Source organism: Phodopus roborovskii, unplaced genomic scaffold (assembly GCF_943737965.1).
Source record: "Phodopus roborovskii unplaced genomic scaffold, PHOROB, whole genome shotgun sequence".
Classification (NCBI taxonomy): Eukaryota; Metazoa; Chordata; class Mammalia; order Rodentia; family Cricetidae; genus Phodopus; species Phodopus roborovskii.
Window position 1 is genome coordinate 10629538 of NW_026126459.1, and position 18305 is coordinate 10647842.

Here is an 18305-nt window from a genome sequence, read left to right on the forward strand (position 1 = left end):
TTGCGGTTTGAATTCGATTTTATTTCTTGAACACTGCCATTCATTCTGGCAGCACTTACAGAACAATGTGTTTGTTCTCTACCGATTTTTGGTTTTGCCTTGCTGTGCGCATGGTGGATATTGATTGCATCATAGGCCTTGTGTCTGAGAACTGTAGTTTATGTTAGGCCTCAGGTCTTGTTAGCTTGCTCTGGAGGGGGCTCATTGCTTTCTAGCTGGAATGATGGGCCCTGGGGAGGCCAGGCTTGCCACACTCTGCTCTGCACACAGAACAGCTCAAAGAAGAGCTTGGCCACAGTGGGGCTCAGCTACCTTGGCCTCAGGAGTATGTGTGTGTGTGTGTCTGCCTGCTGCCAGTGTTATATTTATGCAGTGTGAGGTCTTCAAAAAGGGGACCTGCACACTGAGAGGTTACTTCTCCTCACTTATTTCCTTACTTATTACCTCAGTGACCTGCTTTGTCCTTTGCAGAGGCCTAGCTTGACCTTTTTTTTTTTTTTTGATAAGGATCTCTCCTCTGCAGCCCAGACTGGCTTAGAATTCCTTGTGTAGCCTAAGCTGTCCCCATACTCATGTCAACCCTCCAGCTTTAGCTTCTGGAGTGCTGGGATTATAGAAGTTAGCCACTGCTCTAAGAACAACACCCTTCTTTTTAAAGACTTTTAATAAATATGTATATGTATTTTTTGTTTTGACCAGGATGTGCACATGAGTGCTATTGGCTGCAGAGGTCAGAGGTCAGAAGAAGGCATCGATCCCTAGAACTGGAATTATAGGTAGTTGTGAGCTACCTGATATGTGTGCTGGGACCTGAACTCAGGCCTTCTGGGAGATTACAAGCAGTCTCAATCTTTGACAGCCCTCCTGTGAATTATGTATATGTTACAGAATTTATGCCCATAAAATTGAAGAGATAGTAATAACTCAATAGTAAAAAGATAAGTGATCTTATTAAAAAACAAAGCCTTGTTATTGCAGCTCTTCTGTAGGCTGAGACATGAGGCTCTATAGTTTGAGGCCTGCATGGGCTACAGAGTGATTTGACATCAGTCAGGTTGTGTAGTGAGACCTTGTCATTGAGAGTATAGGTAGGTGGGAGAGCACTTGCTTAGCCTGTCTGAGGTTCTGGATTCTGTCTCCAGCACTACAAAAAATGGTAAAGGGCAAAAATTCAACTAGACACTTTTCTCAGGCAGATAAATAGTCTGGCATGCCAGAGCATGCACAGTCACCCACAGCCATCAGAGAGAGGTAGTTTAAGTCATGTTGGGTCACTCCCTCAAGCCTTTCAGGGTGGCTATTGAGTAAAACAAGACTATGGGCATTAAAGAAAATGTGGAGAGAGAAAAACCCTCACAGGGTTTTAAATGTGGTGGATTCTTTGATGACTGTCCCAGATACTTCCCAAACATGAAACTGCCAATAACACAGAAATCCCACTGTTCCCAGAAGCAATGGATACATATTAACCTGACAATGAGTGCACAATACATCAGTCACCTGGAGCAATAAGTCCAAGCAATGTCCACCAGCTTGTGAATGAACAAACTGTGGGACATCCATACAATGGAATATTATTTGGCAATAAAGACACATGAAGTAGTTACTATGCTATCCTGGGAGTTCCCTTTGAAAATGGTGCTAGGTTAAAACATAGTGTATGCTTTTGTTTATGTAAAATGTTCAGAGTTGACTGCTCAAGAGGGGATCAGAAATGGACAGTTACTTGCAACGAGTTGAGGGGTTGTGGGCTCCTATTCATGGTGGTGAAAATGTTCTAGAATGTATTGTATTGACATACAATTGGATGACTCTATAACAAGCTGCTGGATGACTCACTTTGCCCAAGAGAATTATACCCAGGGCAAATTACATCTCCAGAGGGCCAATCATGTGCACCGTGTGGTTCTGAAATTATACAGACTTTTGTCATTCTTGCAGTTCTCATTACATTAGTGTGAAGCCACATTCTCGCTGGCCACTCACTTGAATGAAGACGCATCCATGGTTGCTGTAGGTTAAAGTGTTGATCGCCTTTCAGAGCACTGGTATTCTCTGCCAGCATTTTGAGTTTTATCAAATGCTGTTTTCATCTCTATTTTTTGTGATTATGTGTGCTCTTTTATACTCTGTTATCTTTGTGTCTGACAAGAATAGATTATTATTTTTTTTTTTTAAATGTAGAACTGTAACTGCAAAACCCAACTTAGTAATGGTCTTGCATGCTACCTAGGGACTATGGTGTGATACTTTATTTTTCTCTCTCTCTTTTTAAAGGGAAGATTATTTCTTTTTGCTTTTTCCATATTTATTCATAATCTTTATTCTTGAGAGTTTCAATTATATGTACAATGAAATATAATCATTTCCACCTCTGACTCCTTCTTCATCTCTTCCACCTACATTGTACCTAGTATGTCCCCTTCTGATCTGCGGTTTGAGAAGCCACTGACCTGACATTGCAGAGTTGTGCCTGTGACTTCATTTCAAAAGAATTGTAGATTTGATTATTACATTTAGGAGTGAGATTTTGTTCTTTAGTGGGTGAGAACCAGTGACCACAGCCACACCATCAAAACGAAGAGCCATTCCTCTGGCAACTATCTATTGCCAATTGTTCTATTTTTTTTTTATTTATTTATTTATTTATTTATTTATTTATTGTTGATCTTGTCTAGGTCTAGTGCAGGTAACTACAAGTGCTCAAAGTTCACAAATGTGACAGCCACATCATGTATAGCTCACAGCCTTTCATAGTTTTCTTCTACCTGTCAGGCTTACACATCTCAGTTGAATATACTTTTATTTCATTTTGAATTATTTTAAAATTTACTTTTAAAAGTATAAATCTCCTGCCTTTGTGATATGGGGGTGTGAGTTTTCCTTTCCCTTTAAAGTGATTTTTGCTTCACACATAGGAACTATCATCTATGCTACACGAGGATATGTTTTGACAAAGCACATCACTGAACCCTTGCAGTGAAGACCGAGGCAAATGCTGCACTTTCCGTGTCCTTGTTCTCTGCCCTTACTCCCCATCCCCCTGTCCTTTTGCGCCTACACCAGGGCCTGCCTCATCTGCAACCCTTGGGCATCTTGTTATTCATTGTCTCTTTAATCATCTTGACTATTTGCTGTATTTCACAAGGCCACAGATGGGTTAAAGGGGTTAGTTTGTCCTAGGCCCTAGCCTGTGATAGGCAGAACAGAGAACATCACATGACACAGACACCCTCAGCTGGTCTTGGGATATTGTCTGGGTAGTGTTTTACATCTTGAGATTGCTCAGGGGTTTCTTTTCTTCATTGTTCAGTGCTGGGGATGGGTCCCGGGGTATCATGCATGTTCAGCACATGTTCTGGTGTCCCTCATGGTGCCTGCATGCTCCTAGGATTTGGGTAGACACTACCAAATGAAATCTTTGACATAGGTTGCCTGGGAGGAGGCTGATTTTGTGTACCTGGGGCAGAGGCTGTGCTGGAACCATGATGCAGGAACCCTGTGTCCCATGCTGGCCTCTAAGTGGTATCAGCTAAAGGGTAGGTGGAGAAATCTTCAGGAAGGATGAACCTCTGTCAATGTGTGTGTGTGCGCATGTGCACGCATGCACGAGCACATGCAGGATGCTGGTGGGCTCCTTGCTCTCTAATGAAGGAGGATTTATAGCTCAGCCACAGTAGTAAGGATGTGCCACCTCTCACCATGTTCACCATCAAAAACTGGTAGCTTTTGATTCCTGCTGCCAGTCCGATTGAAGGAGGAGTTGCACTCCTGATGTACCGATGCTTACATTTTAATATTTCCTTTAATTACTTAGAAATGACAATGCATGTTGACTCAGTGATAAATCAGAGGCAATTTAAACAATGTCATCAGGAACTGAAGTGCACATATCCTGCTGTTTTCATCCCAGCCAATGAGTCATTGCCTCAAAGGGCTCTTAGAATTTCCAACACCCAGTGTCTGCATCACTAACGCCCAGTGTGTCTGCATCACTAACGCCCAGTGTGTTTGGGAACAGACACAGATTCTGGCTCTGGTCTGTTAGGTCTGCTGTTTCAATATAGCTGCTCTGTCTGTCTTTGGTGGGCAAGTACTGGCTAGGGTCTAGAGCTTGGGGAGTGCTGAGGTAGCTGGAGGCAGGGGTGCAGGATGGATGAGATCATATATGGCAGCAGGTGAGAGACAAGGATGCCCTACCAGGTAGTCTGGTTTCCCAAGTTGAAAGTCAGCTAACTTGGGTGCTAGTGTCTTGGCTGTCTGTTTTTCTCTCTGCTCATGTGCTAATTGTCAAAGGTCCTTTGTGGGTAACCTACACACATTGCAGGGACTCTAGAACCTGTTGCAAAGAATGGTCAGTTTCTCTCAAACTTTGTACAGGTTCTGGGTCCCACTGTAGACTTGCTGAGGGTCAGTAGCTCCCTCTCAGAGTGAGCTCATAATCTATGGGAGAAGGGAGCCCCAATCACATGATAGACACTGACTGGCTGCTATCTTTATTGTTGGACTTGAACAAGCAGTAACTGCTCCAGCATTGGTCCAGGGCTGAGGAGGCAGACTCTCCTGAGCTGAGGACATTGCTGCCTAGAAGCTTCATACTCAAGTGCTCTTCGCATTGGGAAGTCCCCTCCTCAGGTGGCAATGCCCTGATTTTCACTGGAGGACTTCACACTTTCTGGGTTTTGGTGTTTTTCATTAGATAGTAGAGTACTTTTTTATTTTTCAAATAATCTGTTTATTTTTCTTTTTTATTTATTTGCTTCTCACATATTACAACCCAACTGCAGTTTCCCCTTCCTCCTCTCCTCCCAACAACCTGCTGCCCATATCCCCTCTCCCCCCAGATCCATTCCTCCTCCTTTCTTTTTAGAAAAGGGCAGGCATCCCAGGGATATCAACCAAACATGGCATATTAAGTTATAATAAGACTAGACATATCCCCTTATATTAAGGATGAACAAGGCAACCCAGTAGGAGGATAAGGGTCTAGAAGTAGGCAAAAGAGTCAGAGACAGCTCCTACCCCCAAAGAGAGAAAATCACATGTATCTTAGGGCACAACTGGAGACCGATGAGACCTCATGCAGAATACTCATGCACATATGGACGTCCTCTACAAACATTCTCTTCTTAGTCATGGAGCTGATAAGCATCATTACAGGTTGCTCCTCCCATGAGCATATATTTGGTGTCTACTGTATGCAGTTTCCCTGTGCTCTGCACTGGAGGTGGGAGAGGTCTGAAGCTGTCTATTTGCAAGATTTATGGTGTTTTCCTTGCAAGCTGGTCCAGGAAGCAAAATCACTGTTCAGTAACTGGGACATGGCAATAATGCATTTTAATGGAAACTTAATTAATTTGAAATGATTACTTCATTGTAAGTAGAAGGAAAGAAAAATCATTGAAAATTGGCAAATGGGAAAGAAATGCTTTTCTGTAAAGTGCACAGAGAGGCAGTGCAGCTGCGAACATTGCTAAAATAAGAAAACACAAAGCTTGAGTTTGTAAAGTTATTTCCTTAATTTGGAGGGTTGTTTCAACTTGTTCTCAAAAGAAAAGAAAAAAAAAAAAAAAAAAAAAAGAAAGAAAGAAAGAAAGAAAGGAAGGAAGGAAGACCCAAGATCCATGGCTTAGGAAAATGAACATGGGAATCGATGGACGGTTTTTCTCCTTAAAACTTGCTCTCTTCTGGGTATATCGGTGCTCCCCAGTGGGTGTAGCTGTACTCCCCAGTGTGTATATGTCTTAGTTTTGGTTACTATCACTATGATGAAACACCGTGACCAAAAGCAAGCTGGGGAGGAAAGGGTTTATTTGGCTCATGCTTCCATATCCATAGTCCATCACTAAAGGAAGCCCGGGCAGGAACTCAGGCAGAGCAAGAACCTGGAGGCAGGAACTGATGCAGAGGCCCTGGAGGGGTGCTGCTTACTGGCATGCTGCTCATGGTTTGCTCAGCCTGCTTCCTTATTGAACCGAGGGCTAACTGCCCCCACCCACAATGGGCTGTGCCCTTCTCCATCAATCACTAATGAAGAGAATGGTCTACAGGTTTGCCTATGGCCTAGTCTTATGGATTCATTTTTCTCAGTTGGGGTTTGCTCCTCTCAGATGACTCTAGACTATGACAAGTTAACATGAAATTAGCCAGCACAGTGTTGCTGTGCTCATCTCTTAGTATAACATTGCTCTTCATTGTGTGTATCTGTGCTCCCCTTTGTGTGTATCTGTGCTCCCCCTGGGTGTAGCTGTGCTCCCCCTGGGTGTAGCTGTGCTCCCCCTGGGTGTAGCTGTGCTCCCCCTGGGTGTAGCTGTGCTCCCACTGGGTTAGCTGTGCTCCCACTGGGTGTAGCTGTGCTCCCTCTGGGTATAGGTGTGCTCCCCCTGGGTGTAGCTGTGCTCCCACTGGGTGTAGCTGTGCTCTCACTGGGTATACGTGTGTTCCCTCTGGATGTAGCTGTATTCCACACTTGGTGCAGCTGCCCTCTCTACTGGTTATAGCTGTACTCTCCACTGGGTATAGCTGTATTCCACCCTGTGTGTGGCTGTTCTTCCCTCTGGGTGTGGCTGTGCTCCTCTCTGGCGGCAACTGTGCAGTGTACTCAACTTTATTTCTATGATTGATCTTGGTCTCCTGAAAAACACATTTTAGTTTCTGCAGAAATTCAATGGAGACACGCACCCAGGTAGATGTGACTACTCTGGCACTTGCTGATTCCATCACGTTCTGTCCCAGGCCTTCTGGTTCCAGGCAAGCACAGGGAGGCCCCGGATGAGGGGAGAGGTGATAGTGACTACAAAGCCGAGGACTAGAGTCTGGTCTTGGCTCTGCTATGTGTGAGTATGTGTGTGTGTGCATGCGTTTTGTGTGTGTGTGTGTGTGTGTGTGTGTGTGTGTGTATGTGTTTGCGTGTGTGCACGTGTGCATGTGCATGTGTATGTGCACACATGGGGTAGTTGGGCACAAATGCACATATGGGAACACATGTGTAAGTTGGAGGACATCTTCGGATGTCACTCTTCTGTGCTGAACACCTTTATTTCTGAGACAGGGGCCCAACCAGTAAGCTAGACTGGAAGGCTTGCAAGCTCCAGGGATCTGCCTGTCTCAGACTTTCCAGTGCTGTGGTTTTTTAAAACATGGGCTTGGGGGATCAAACTCAGATCTTTGTGCTTGCAAGATGAGTTCTTTACCAACTGAGATGCTCTAGCCCTGCCTTCCCATTTTGACTCTCTCATTCTGATCAGGTTTTTGCTCGCTCTCTAAATTGGAACATTCAGCTTCAATTCTAACCCAGTAGTTTCTCATATCCATCCCCTGTGCTCTGTGACACCAATGGTGTTTGAAGAATCCCTGAGGGTATTTACAAGTCACATAGTCCAAGCCTGCTCTCCCTTGCAGCCATCCCTGCAAGTGTCCTCCTCCCATTTCTCTTGTGCAGTGTCCAGGAATATGGGTGGATGTTTAGCTGCCCACTGAGAATAAATCTTGATTTGTGTTGTTGACCAATATCGGTGGTCTCTTCACTATGGAAGACTTCAAGCTGTCTGGATGAAGCCAGGGAATGCTGAGATGGGTAAGGATTCACTGTTGGCTGTCACCCTGCATAGATGGCTCTAGTGTGCTTGCTAACTTGCCCCTACAGGACCCCTTCTGGGTATGGGGTGGGTGTAGACTGTGTCTAGTTGGCTTTTTGTTTCTGTGACAAAACACTACCAAAAACAACTAAGGGGAGGAAATGGTTCATTTGCCTTATAAGTTACAGTCTACAATTGGGGGAGGCTCAGGCAGGAACCTGGAGGTAGGAACTGAGACAGAGACTATGGAGGAACATTGTTTCCTGGATTGCTTCTCTGGGCTTGCTCATTCACCTCTTTCTTTCTTTCTTTCTTTCTTTCTTTCTTTCTTTCTTTCTTTCTTTCTTCCTTCCTTCCTTCCTTCCTTCCTTCCTTCCTTCCTTCCTTCCTTTCTTCCTTCCTTCCTTCCTTTTTTTCTTTTTTCTTTTCTTTTTTTTTCGAGACAGGGTTTCTCTGTGTAGCTTTTGGAGGCTGTCCTGGAACTCGCTCTGTAGACCAGCTTGGCCTCAAACTCACAGATATCTTCCTGCCTCTGCCTCCCAAGTGCTGGGATTAAAGGCATGCACCATCGACACCTGGCTTCATTCACCCTTCTTATATAGTCCGGGCTCAGCTCTGCCCAAGGGGGCTGGGCCCTTTTCTATATCACCTGTCAACCGAAAAAATGACCCACAGACATGCTCACAGGCAAATCTGATAGAGGCCATCCCTCAGATGAGATTTCCTTAGACAGAATCACATTGTATGCTCACTGGACCAGCCTTTGACCTGTCAGGGTGTGTCACTTCCCCAGGATATTTAGAGCTGTTGTTGAAAGGTATACCTCCATGGGTTGTCTAGGTGCTGAGAGTCTTAGGTGGTGGTGCCCTTCTCCAACCATTACAGGTCTGTTGGGGACTGTGGGGATGTAGACGTTGGCTTCAGCAAGGACAAAGACCTCTGGCTTTTCCAGATGGCTTAGTCTATCACAGCATGATGGCTAGTTGGATCAGTGGAGGAAGCTGCCAGGATTGACCCTCAGACAATCAGAAGCTGCAGAGCTCTGGCTGATCTGGGCATCGCACAATATCTGTTACCACTCTCTTTTAGCTTCAGGTGAGTGGCTATGTTGAATACAACTGCCAGGAGTGGGCAGGACTCTACTTCTTGGTGGTAGAAGAACAAGGTCACATTGCTAGAATGTATTTGGGGATGGGACACAGTGCTGTGCTGTCTTGAAATCCCCTCTGCTCCCAGTGGCTATCTTTCCAGAAAACTCTTCGGTATAAATGCAAATATGTGACCAACAGACAGTGGTACCCCTGGCAGATACAGAAACACTTTCCTGAGAGAGGGGTTATTTAATCATGTTTTGAAGAGCACGTTCCAGAAGAGAAAGAACTAGAAATTCAGCACATCTTTTCGACCACCAGAGATGATATTGCTAGATGATCTGACACAAGGGGATAAATAGCAAGATATACTTAAGTCAGAGGCATCATGTTCAGAAGGTTAAGCAAGTAGCAAATTCAGGGACTCAGCTCTCATTTTATTTCAGTGATGGAGGGGTCCAGGTAGCTATGGCTCCTTACAATGTTTGGTCTTAGGGCTGTGTTAATGTGGATTCTGATTTTTGTGGCTTGCTTAATTCATGAATTCCTTAGTTCATACATATATCTATCCACACATTCATTCATTTGCTTTCCTAATACTTCTGGGTGCCTCTGTGCGCACTTTATGAGATGGAAATCCTCAGAGTCCCACGGGGAGGGTTGTGCAGGCAGGAGTGGGTTATAACCTGGGCATCTGGGCCTTGCTGGCCTCAGAGGGGGGAATACACTGAATGCTGGCACCACTACTCAGGTGGTTAAGCTGACCCTGTGTTAGTCAAGATGATTCCCGTTATGGGACATTTCCTGCCATCAAACTGGGGTGAGCTGAGAACTCTTCTCCTTCCCAGTCCTAGCACTGACATGACCATCTGGGGGACACTCTCTCCATCTGGACTGTAGGTGAATTGTGGTTCAGATCTCTTCATCAGCATTCCTGATAGCCTCTAGTCCCTTGCCTTTCCCCAGGTCTGGAGCCCTTCCTCCCCACCAGGAGTCTTTACCATCAGAGCTACCCACTACCACTTTGTTTCCTTCTATGGTGGCCACCACACTAATGATTGCTTATGGCCATGCCTCACGAAGAGGCCCCATCGGCTGTGGTCTTATTGCTGTTTTAAATGATCTTTACTAAGCGTTTCTAACTAGCTGCCCATAAAATAATGAAAGGAAAAGTGTTTTTATTAAAGAGTTTATTTGGGCTGTAAATGTGGGGCGCTGATTGTGGCCTATGAGCCAGGGAGGGAGACTGTTTATTACACTGCTTTGATGACAGCTGTGATTAAAGCTCATTGTAGTCCCAGTAGGGGAACAGAAGACAGGACTGCCTTGAGCCTACCCATAGGCTGGGAATGGTGTCCTGGGATCACCTACTCTGGAGGCAGAGCTTTGGTGAAGTGTCAAGGTGGGAGTAAGTTCCAGCTGCAGCTAGGGAGAGACTCTGGGGCTCTGCTTGGCTGGCTGAGCCTCCCTGGGACCACCAAAGCATGGGTTTAAAGGTCTTGCCTGGGTGAAACCTGGGGGCCTTGTCAGGATGACTGTGAGCACTACTTCCTGCACCCTTGGGGGGTGAGGAGGGGATGCTCTAGGTGTATCAAGTCAGAGCCGGAGATGCACCTCTCAGCTGCAACATAGCCTTCCCCAATCCCCCCAGCCTAGATCCCTCAACTTGGCTCAATAATGTTTACCATGGGGCCCAAGTGCACACAAAGACAGTTAGATAGAAGCGAGTTTCAGCCAAGATTACTTGTTGCCATTGTAGAGTGGATGCCCGAAAGCTGGGGTAAGGGACAGAGGGGCTCACAGAAGGACCATTAAGAAGCTTGCCTTAACTAAGCTTTGGAGAGAAGAGCTCCTGATGGTCCCAGGAAGGCTCAGCCAGTCATGCAGAGGCCCAGAGCCTCCTCCTGGCTGGAGTTGGAACTTATTCCCACCTTGACACTTTGCCAAAGCTCTGCCTCCAGAGTAGGCGATCCTAGGACACCATCCCCTTAGGGAGGCTGGCTTGCCCCCTCTGCTAGTCCACTTGGGCCATTCCCCATGGCCTCTGGAGAATATGAGCAAAAGCCCTCTAGCTATCCTACCTGTCTCTGTAACAAGTTTCAGTGCAGAATGTTTTCTCCCCTCTCCATCTGAGGAGGAATCCTGAGACCAAGAACTTCTTGGCCCCCTCTCTGACACCTTACATGGTGCTTGCTTTAACTCTTCCTCTCTTGGGCCTCTGCTATATTGTGGAGGCTGGGAAGATGGCTTTTTCATGGGAGCACAGGTCAGGCTGTTCTTTTGTGGCCAGGGTTGTCATCTGGTACATCTAGGCAGATTTGAGTATTACTCCCTGTAAGGTTACTTTTTTTATGTTGCTGTGATAAACCACCATGATCAAAATCAACTTAGAGAAGAAAGTGTTTATTTTGGCTTTTGGGTCCAGACAGAGAGTCCATAATAGGAGGGGAAGCATGGCAGTAGGTGGCAAGAGGAAGAGACAGAGAGATCACATCTTTAGACATATTCTGACAATGTATCACAGGGGTGGGGGCAGGCTCAGAAGTGAGATGAGGCAATAAACTCTCAAAGCTGATCCCCAGTAATATACTTCCACCAGCAAGGCTCCCCTCCCAAAGATTCCATACCTCCCAGAACAGCAAGACCAGCAGGGTATCAAGTTCAACACCTGAGCTTATGGGGAACATTTCTCATTCAACTTTCCCTCCCTGGTCTTCCTTGTTCACACACAGTGGTGAAGAGCTGATAGGGAATTTAAATGTCACATATATCACATGTATCTATGAAATCCAGAGACTTTTGATGGCTTCTTGTCCAGGAGAACTGCCTCTTCCTCCCACATTCTGCCAAAGGAGACAGTTTGCTGTCATTTTCCTGGAATTGTTCTAATGGAACGAACCAGACATCTTTTTATTCCATTAAGATCTGATGACACTTGACTGACGCCCCAACCTATCATACAGTTTGGCAAGTACTGGTCTTTCCTTCTACGTTTGCTGGAGTCCTTTCCTTGTGTGTCCATCTGAGTTCAATTTGCTATTCATGGTTTTCAACTTTTCTCCGTGACCTTTTTTCTGCTTGCTCTCTCAGCTCTTAAGACATGTGTCAACAGTGTCCAGTTGGTTGTAGGCTTGTCTATTCTTCATGTATTTCCATCAATTTTTATCTGTTTCTTGGTGCATGTGAATTGGGATTTTTTTAAAAAGCTGGATGCACTGAAATTTTTATCAGGAAATATTCCTCTCTGTCTCCAAAGTATACTTGATATAATATCGACATAGTGCAGGGGCCTTGAAAACACACACACACACACACATACACACACACACACACACACACACACACACACACACACACCAACTAAACAGCTTAGGTAAGTGTTTGCTGTATAAAGGTACAGTGTAATTGTGGACAGGATGAGCATTCACAGGTGTGAACTTTTGTTTTTGGTGGCTGCCTTCCTCGGCATAATGGAGTGAGTTTTGTTTTTACCACTGTGAGTCAACATCTGGACCTGGAAGGTTAGTGTATTAACATCTGACAGTTTCTCTGAAGGGTTGTATGTGGATGGAGGTATCTGTTCTGCCTGGTCCCACAGCCATTTAGTTCCAAATAAACACACAGAGGCTCATATTAATTATAAACTATTTGGCAGATGGCTCAGGTTTCTTATTGGCTAGTTCTCTCTTAATTATTAACCCATTTCTATTAAACTATTTATTGCCACAAGGCTATGGCTTACCTATAATGTTCCCACTTGTTAGTCCTTTGGTGGCTACATGGTGTCTCTCAATTCTCTGTGTTCCTCTTCCCAGCAATCCTAGTCTGCTAGCCTCACCTATAATTCCTGCCTGGCTACTGGCCAATCAGCATTTATTCACCAACCAATAAGAGAAACATATATTCACAGCATACAGAAGGACATCCCCCATAAGTTGTGAGGGTCATATCATTGGGTACTTCCTGCCAGGCCTGGGTATCCCTCTTTCCTTTATCTTTACTCATAGGTTGTAATATTTCATTATTTAACTTCTACCAAATAGCCTAAAAAGTGCAGACATCTGAATATTCTTCCAGTGTTTGCTCAGAACTTACTAAGTTTAAATAATCATTGGTTCTGTGCAGTTGAGGATCGAAGGTCATGTAAGGTCTTTTTCTTGGCATTGTTGTATTTAAATTTTGTTTGTATTATAAGCCCACAGAGGCACATTTTACACACACACACACACACACACACACACACACACACACACACACACACTTACTTTGCAATTTATGTCTTTTCCTGTATCTTCCTGTGTTGGTTAATTTTTGACAACTTGCTATAGCTAGAGTCACTTATGAAGAGGGGACCTCAGTTTAGGAATTATATTTATTAGATTGGCCTGTGGGTATGCTGAGGAACATTTCAGTTTTGTTTTTGTTTGCTTATTCTTAACCTCCCTTATATGATTTATTTTTTAAAATTAAGGTATGATTCCATAATTTCTCCTCTTCCCATGTCCCTCTTTTTCCCTCCAAAATTCTTGGTCTCTCTCTTTTTTAATAGTTAGTATACATATATATCATATACATACAAAATATTCTGAGACCTTTTAGTGTTGCTTGTGTGTATATGATTCAGAGATAATCAATTAAGGGGCTCATCTTTGAGAAAGACCAATTCTCTCACTTGAAACATTCTTTGGTGGCCTGTAGTTCTTTGTGTAGGGGTGGGACTCCTGTGATCTTTTGTCCAGTCCACTGTGGGTGGTGCCATCCCTTGGCGGGTGGTCCTGTGTTGTATGAGAAAGCAGGCTGAATCTTCAACAAATGGTGCTGGAATAACTGGATGCTGGGTGTAGAAGACTACAAATAAATCCACATCTATCACCATGCACAAAACTTAAGTCCAAATAGATCAAAGACCTCAATATAAACCCAGCTACAATGAACCTCTTAGAAAAGAAAGTGGGAGGTATCCTTGAACTAATTGGTACAGGAGACCACTTCCTGAGCATAATACCAGTAGCACAGACACTGAGATTGACAATTAATAAATGGTACCTCCTGAAATTGAGAAACTTCTGTAAGGCAAAGGAAGGATACAGTCAACATCACAAAATGTCAGCCATGCAGTAGGAAAAGATACTCATCAACCCCACATCTGACAGAGGGCTGATTTCCAAAATAAACTAAGAACTCAAGAAGCCAGTTACCAAAACACCAAACAATACAATTAAAAAGTGGGGTACAGAACTAAATAGACAATTCTCAATAGAGGCATCTAAAATGGCGGAAAGACACTTAAGAACATGCTCAACATCCTTAGCCATCAGGGAAATGCAAATCAAAACAACTCTGAGATACTATCTTACTCCTGTCAGAATGGCTAAAATCAGAAACACCACAGTTTATATTTGAGAGGATGTGGAGAAAGGGGAACACTCCTCCACTGCTGGTGGGAGTGGAAACCCATAGAGCCACTTTGGAAATCACTATGGCAGAAAATGGGGATCAGTCTACCACAAGATCCAGCAATTCTACTCTTAGGCATATACCCAAAAGATGCATATTCATACAACAAGGACATCTGTTCAATTATATTCATAGCAGCATTGTTTGTAATAGCCAGAACCTGTAAGCAACCTAGATGCCTCTCAACTGAAGAATGGATAAAGAAGATGTGGTACATCTACATACTAGAGTAGTACTCTGTAGAAACAAAACAAAACAAAAAACAAACAAACAAACAAAAAAACAATGTAATCTTGAAATTCGCAGGCAAATGGATGGAACTAGAAGAAACCACCCTAAGGTAACCCAGTCATAAAATGACAAACATGGTATGTACTCACTCATATATAGATTTTAGACATAGAGCAAAGGCTTACCAATCTACAATCCACACTGCCAGAGAAGATAGGAGACAAAGAGAAACCTAAGAGAGACATATATGGTCCCCCAGAGGAGGAGAAAGGGACAAGATCTGAGCAAATTGGGAGTATGGGGGGAGGGGAGAGGGAGTTAGGAGAAAGAGAAGGGGAGAAGAGGAGGGGAGAGGAGAACACAGGGAGCAGGGAGATTGAGTTAACAGGAATAGAGGAAAGCAAGAAAAGAGATACCATAATAGAGGGAGTCATTACAGGTTTAAAGAGAAATCTGTTATAGGGAAATGTCCAGAGACCTACAAGGATGACGCCAACTAACAATCTAAGCAATAGTGGAGAGGCTACCTTAAATGCCCCCTTCCCCGATGATGAGATTGATGGCTACCTTATATGCCATCCTAGAGCCTTCATCTAGTAGCTGATGGAAGCAGAAGCAGATACCCACAGCTAAACACTGAGCTGAACTCCTGGAATCCAGTTGCAGAGAGGGAGTAGTGATGAGCAAAGGAGTCAAGAGCAGGCTGGAGAAACCCATAGAATCAGCTGGCCTGAACAAGGAGGAGCTCATGGACCTCAGACTGTTAGCTAGGAAACCAGCATAGGACCAACCCAGACCCCCTGAATGTGGGTGTCAGTTAGGAGGACTGGGCAGTCTATGGGGCTTCTGGTAGTGAATCAATATTTATCCCTAGTGTACAAATGGATTTGGGGAGCCCATTTCCCATAGAGGGATACTCCTTCAGCTTAGACACATGGGGGAGGGCCTGGGCCCTGCTCCAAATGATGTGACAGACTTTGAAGATTCCCCATGGAAGGCCTCATTCTCCCTGGGGAGCAGAAAGGGGATGGGGTAAGGGCTTGATAGGGGACAGGGAAGAGGGGAGGAAGAGGGAACTGGAATTGACATGTAAAACAAGCTTGATTCTAATTTAAAAAAATAAAAAGAAAGCAGGTTGAGCAAACCATGAGGAATAAGGGAGTAAGAAGCACTGCACCCTCCATGGTGCCGGCATCAGCTCCAGCCTCCAGGTTCCTGCTCTGCCTGAGTTCCTGTCCCGACTCCGTCAGCATGGACTGTGACCTGGAAACATAACATGAAATGAGTCCTTTCCTCCCCAAGTTGCTTTTGGTAATGGTGTTTCATTACAGCAGCAGAATGAAAGAAAAATCTCCACTTTGCAGCTGGCATCTTGTTTGTTTTTGTTGTTTTTCTTTCTGACGTTGCACTTCCTTTAGCCATATCTGCTGGTGGTGGATTCTCTTTTATTTGAATAAAAATGCCTCTAATCTGAATTTCTTTAAAATTTTTATTATGTTTTTAGTGTACAAGGGCCTTTACCTGATGAGCCAACCTGCTGTTCCTTAACACTAACTTCTGAAGACATTCCCTGGGTATAGCATTCTTGGTTGGCTTTTACAAATATCAATTGTCCAAAGCTGTGCTTTGGAGGCCACATGTCTTTTTTTTTTTTTTTTTTTTTTTTTTTTCCTGCTTAAAAATAAAATCCCTCTCAGGCTGGAGCAAAGGGTCTTCAGTTAAGACCTCTAGCTGCTCTTGCAGCCTGGTTTAGATTTTCAGCAACCACATGGTGAATCACTCCAGTTCCAGGCCTTCTAATGCCCTCCCCTAGTCCCTGTGGGCACTGGGGTGTGCAAATGGTACACATACATACATTCAGGCAAAATTCTCATACCAGTAAAACAAAACAAAATAAAATGAACACCCAAGTTTAAAAAACTTTTATATGATTATTAGCAATTTTTTTTTCTGTAATTCAGTTCAGTAGAAGTATTTATTATTTTAATCTGAGATTTCTGGCTTCTTGTTTTTATGGATTGATATCTTTAACTCAGCCAAAATTCTTCAGTCAAAATCTTTGAGAATCTTTGATAACCACTCTCTTGTATTCTTTTGGGACTCCAACTGTGTGTCTCTCAAACGTTCTTACTGCCATTCTTCATTCTTCTGGATGTTTCATTTGGACTCACCTTTCATTTTACAAATCCTCTCTTTAGCTATGTCAAATCTGTTCTAAGGTCCACCTGTCACCCTAAAAATGATAAACTTAGTTTTCTGTAGTGATATATTATTTATTATTTATTAAAGCTTGCCTGAGGATCCAGAAAGCAAAGTTAGCCACACCCATAGAAGCCAGGCACATACCTTTAATCCCAGCAGCCAGAAGCTAGGAGGTGGTGGTACACACCTTTAATCCTAGGACTCAGGATTAAGAGGTAAATGGATCTCTCTGAGTTCAAGGCCACCCAGGGATACATGAGATTGAATTAGTCTAAAAGAGTAGCAGATCACATGCCTTTGATTCCAGCACTAGAGGGGTATAAAAGACAGAATCAGGGCCTTCAGTGTCCAGTAGGAGGCATTTATTCTCCTGCCACACTGAAGATAGGAGCATTCAGTCTCCAATCGCGCTGAGGAGAGCTCATAGGTCAGCTCTTTCAGCCTGAGGTAGAGTTAAGGATTAGTGGCTGGCTGCTTTTCTAAAATTCAGCTTGAACTTTGAACCCCAATGTCAGTCTCTGATTTATTTATTTATTTATTTTTGTCTTACAGTTTTCCTAAAGACGTGTGTGGTGAGTCCAGCCTCCCAATTTCTTCTGTTTTTTTTTTTTTTTTTTTTTTTTTTGTTAAGGTTTTCTATTATTTTTGGGCATTGTTCTATTCTGTGCCTTGTCATGCCATTCTAAAGCTGTTTGTAGGAATAAGTGGAGGTCTATCTAGGACTTCATCAACATCATCTTCTGCTAGCCATTTTACAGAACCTGAGCTGATCCCAGGTTCCTGTTGAGTTGGTTCTAGGTGTAGGTATGATGACATGAGACCTATATTCCCTTCTGAGGCTTGTGGCATTCATCCCTTCACTTGTCAGAGCCTTGTTTGTTAGATTGGCTAGATAAAGCATGAAAGCTTCAATGAGCTTCCCAGCCCTTATTAATTCTCCTCAGACCAGCACAGAGTCTCTGGGGAAAACCACTACACAGAGGAGACATGGGCTCCATATTCCTACAGGTCCTAGGCTGAAATTTTTCACCATGTCACCATTTATCCAATGATTTTAAGAAGCTGTTCCTGCCCAGATACTCTGTGTTCAGTGGGAGCTCTGGTCATAGCATCTGTTCTGTCCTTACTGAAGGGGAAGCCATGATTCATGTTGCCTTCTGTGTGTTTGCTGCTGGATGGACATTTGGTTTCTTGCTTCCCACACTCTTTAGCTTCTGAGATTTGTCTGTCTATCCTAGAGTCCAGTGAGAAGGAGAGATGCCATAAGGGGGATAACCCTCTCTCTGCCTTCTGTTGGGCTTCCCATGTCCACAATGTGCCTTGCTGTAGGACTGAGGGCCATCCAGAATCACCAAAGCTCAGAATCCTGTGGGGACAGGAGGTGCTTCCACAGCCAGGGCCCCTGCTGTGTGAAACCTTTAAGCATGCCTACTCCCTGATGCTGTGTGACAGAGGCTGAGAAAAAGAGCAAGAGACAGGGGTGGGGGATTTGGTTTAAACATGCAAGAGAAGCTCCTGGGACTGGGAGCAAGCTGGGCATGTGTGTGGGATCAGCCTATCAGGCTAGGAAGGATAGTGGCCCAAGAAATACCAGGATCAGGAACACAGCATGAAGGAGGGGAGAAGGAATGCTAGTTCTGGGTGTTAGTGAGCGATGACCACCTCAGGTAAGGGTGCATCCAGGTGCCACATAGGCCAGGAAGAGCCTGGTCTTAGAACGCTGATATTCCAGGAACCCTGTCATGTC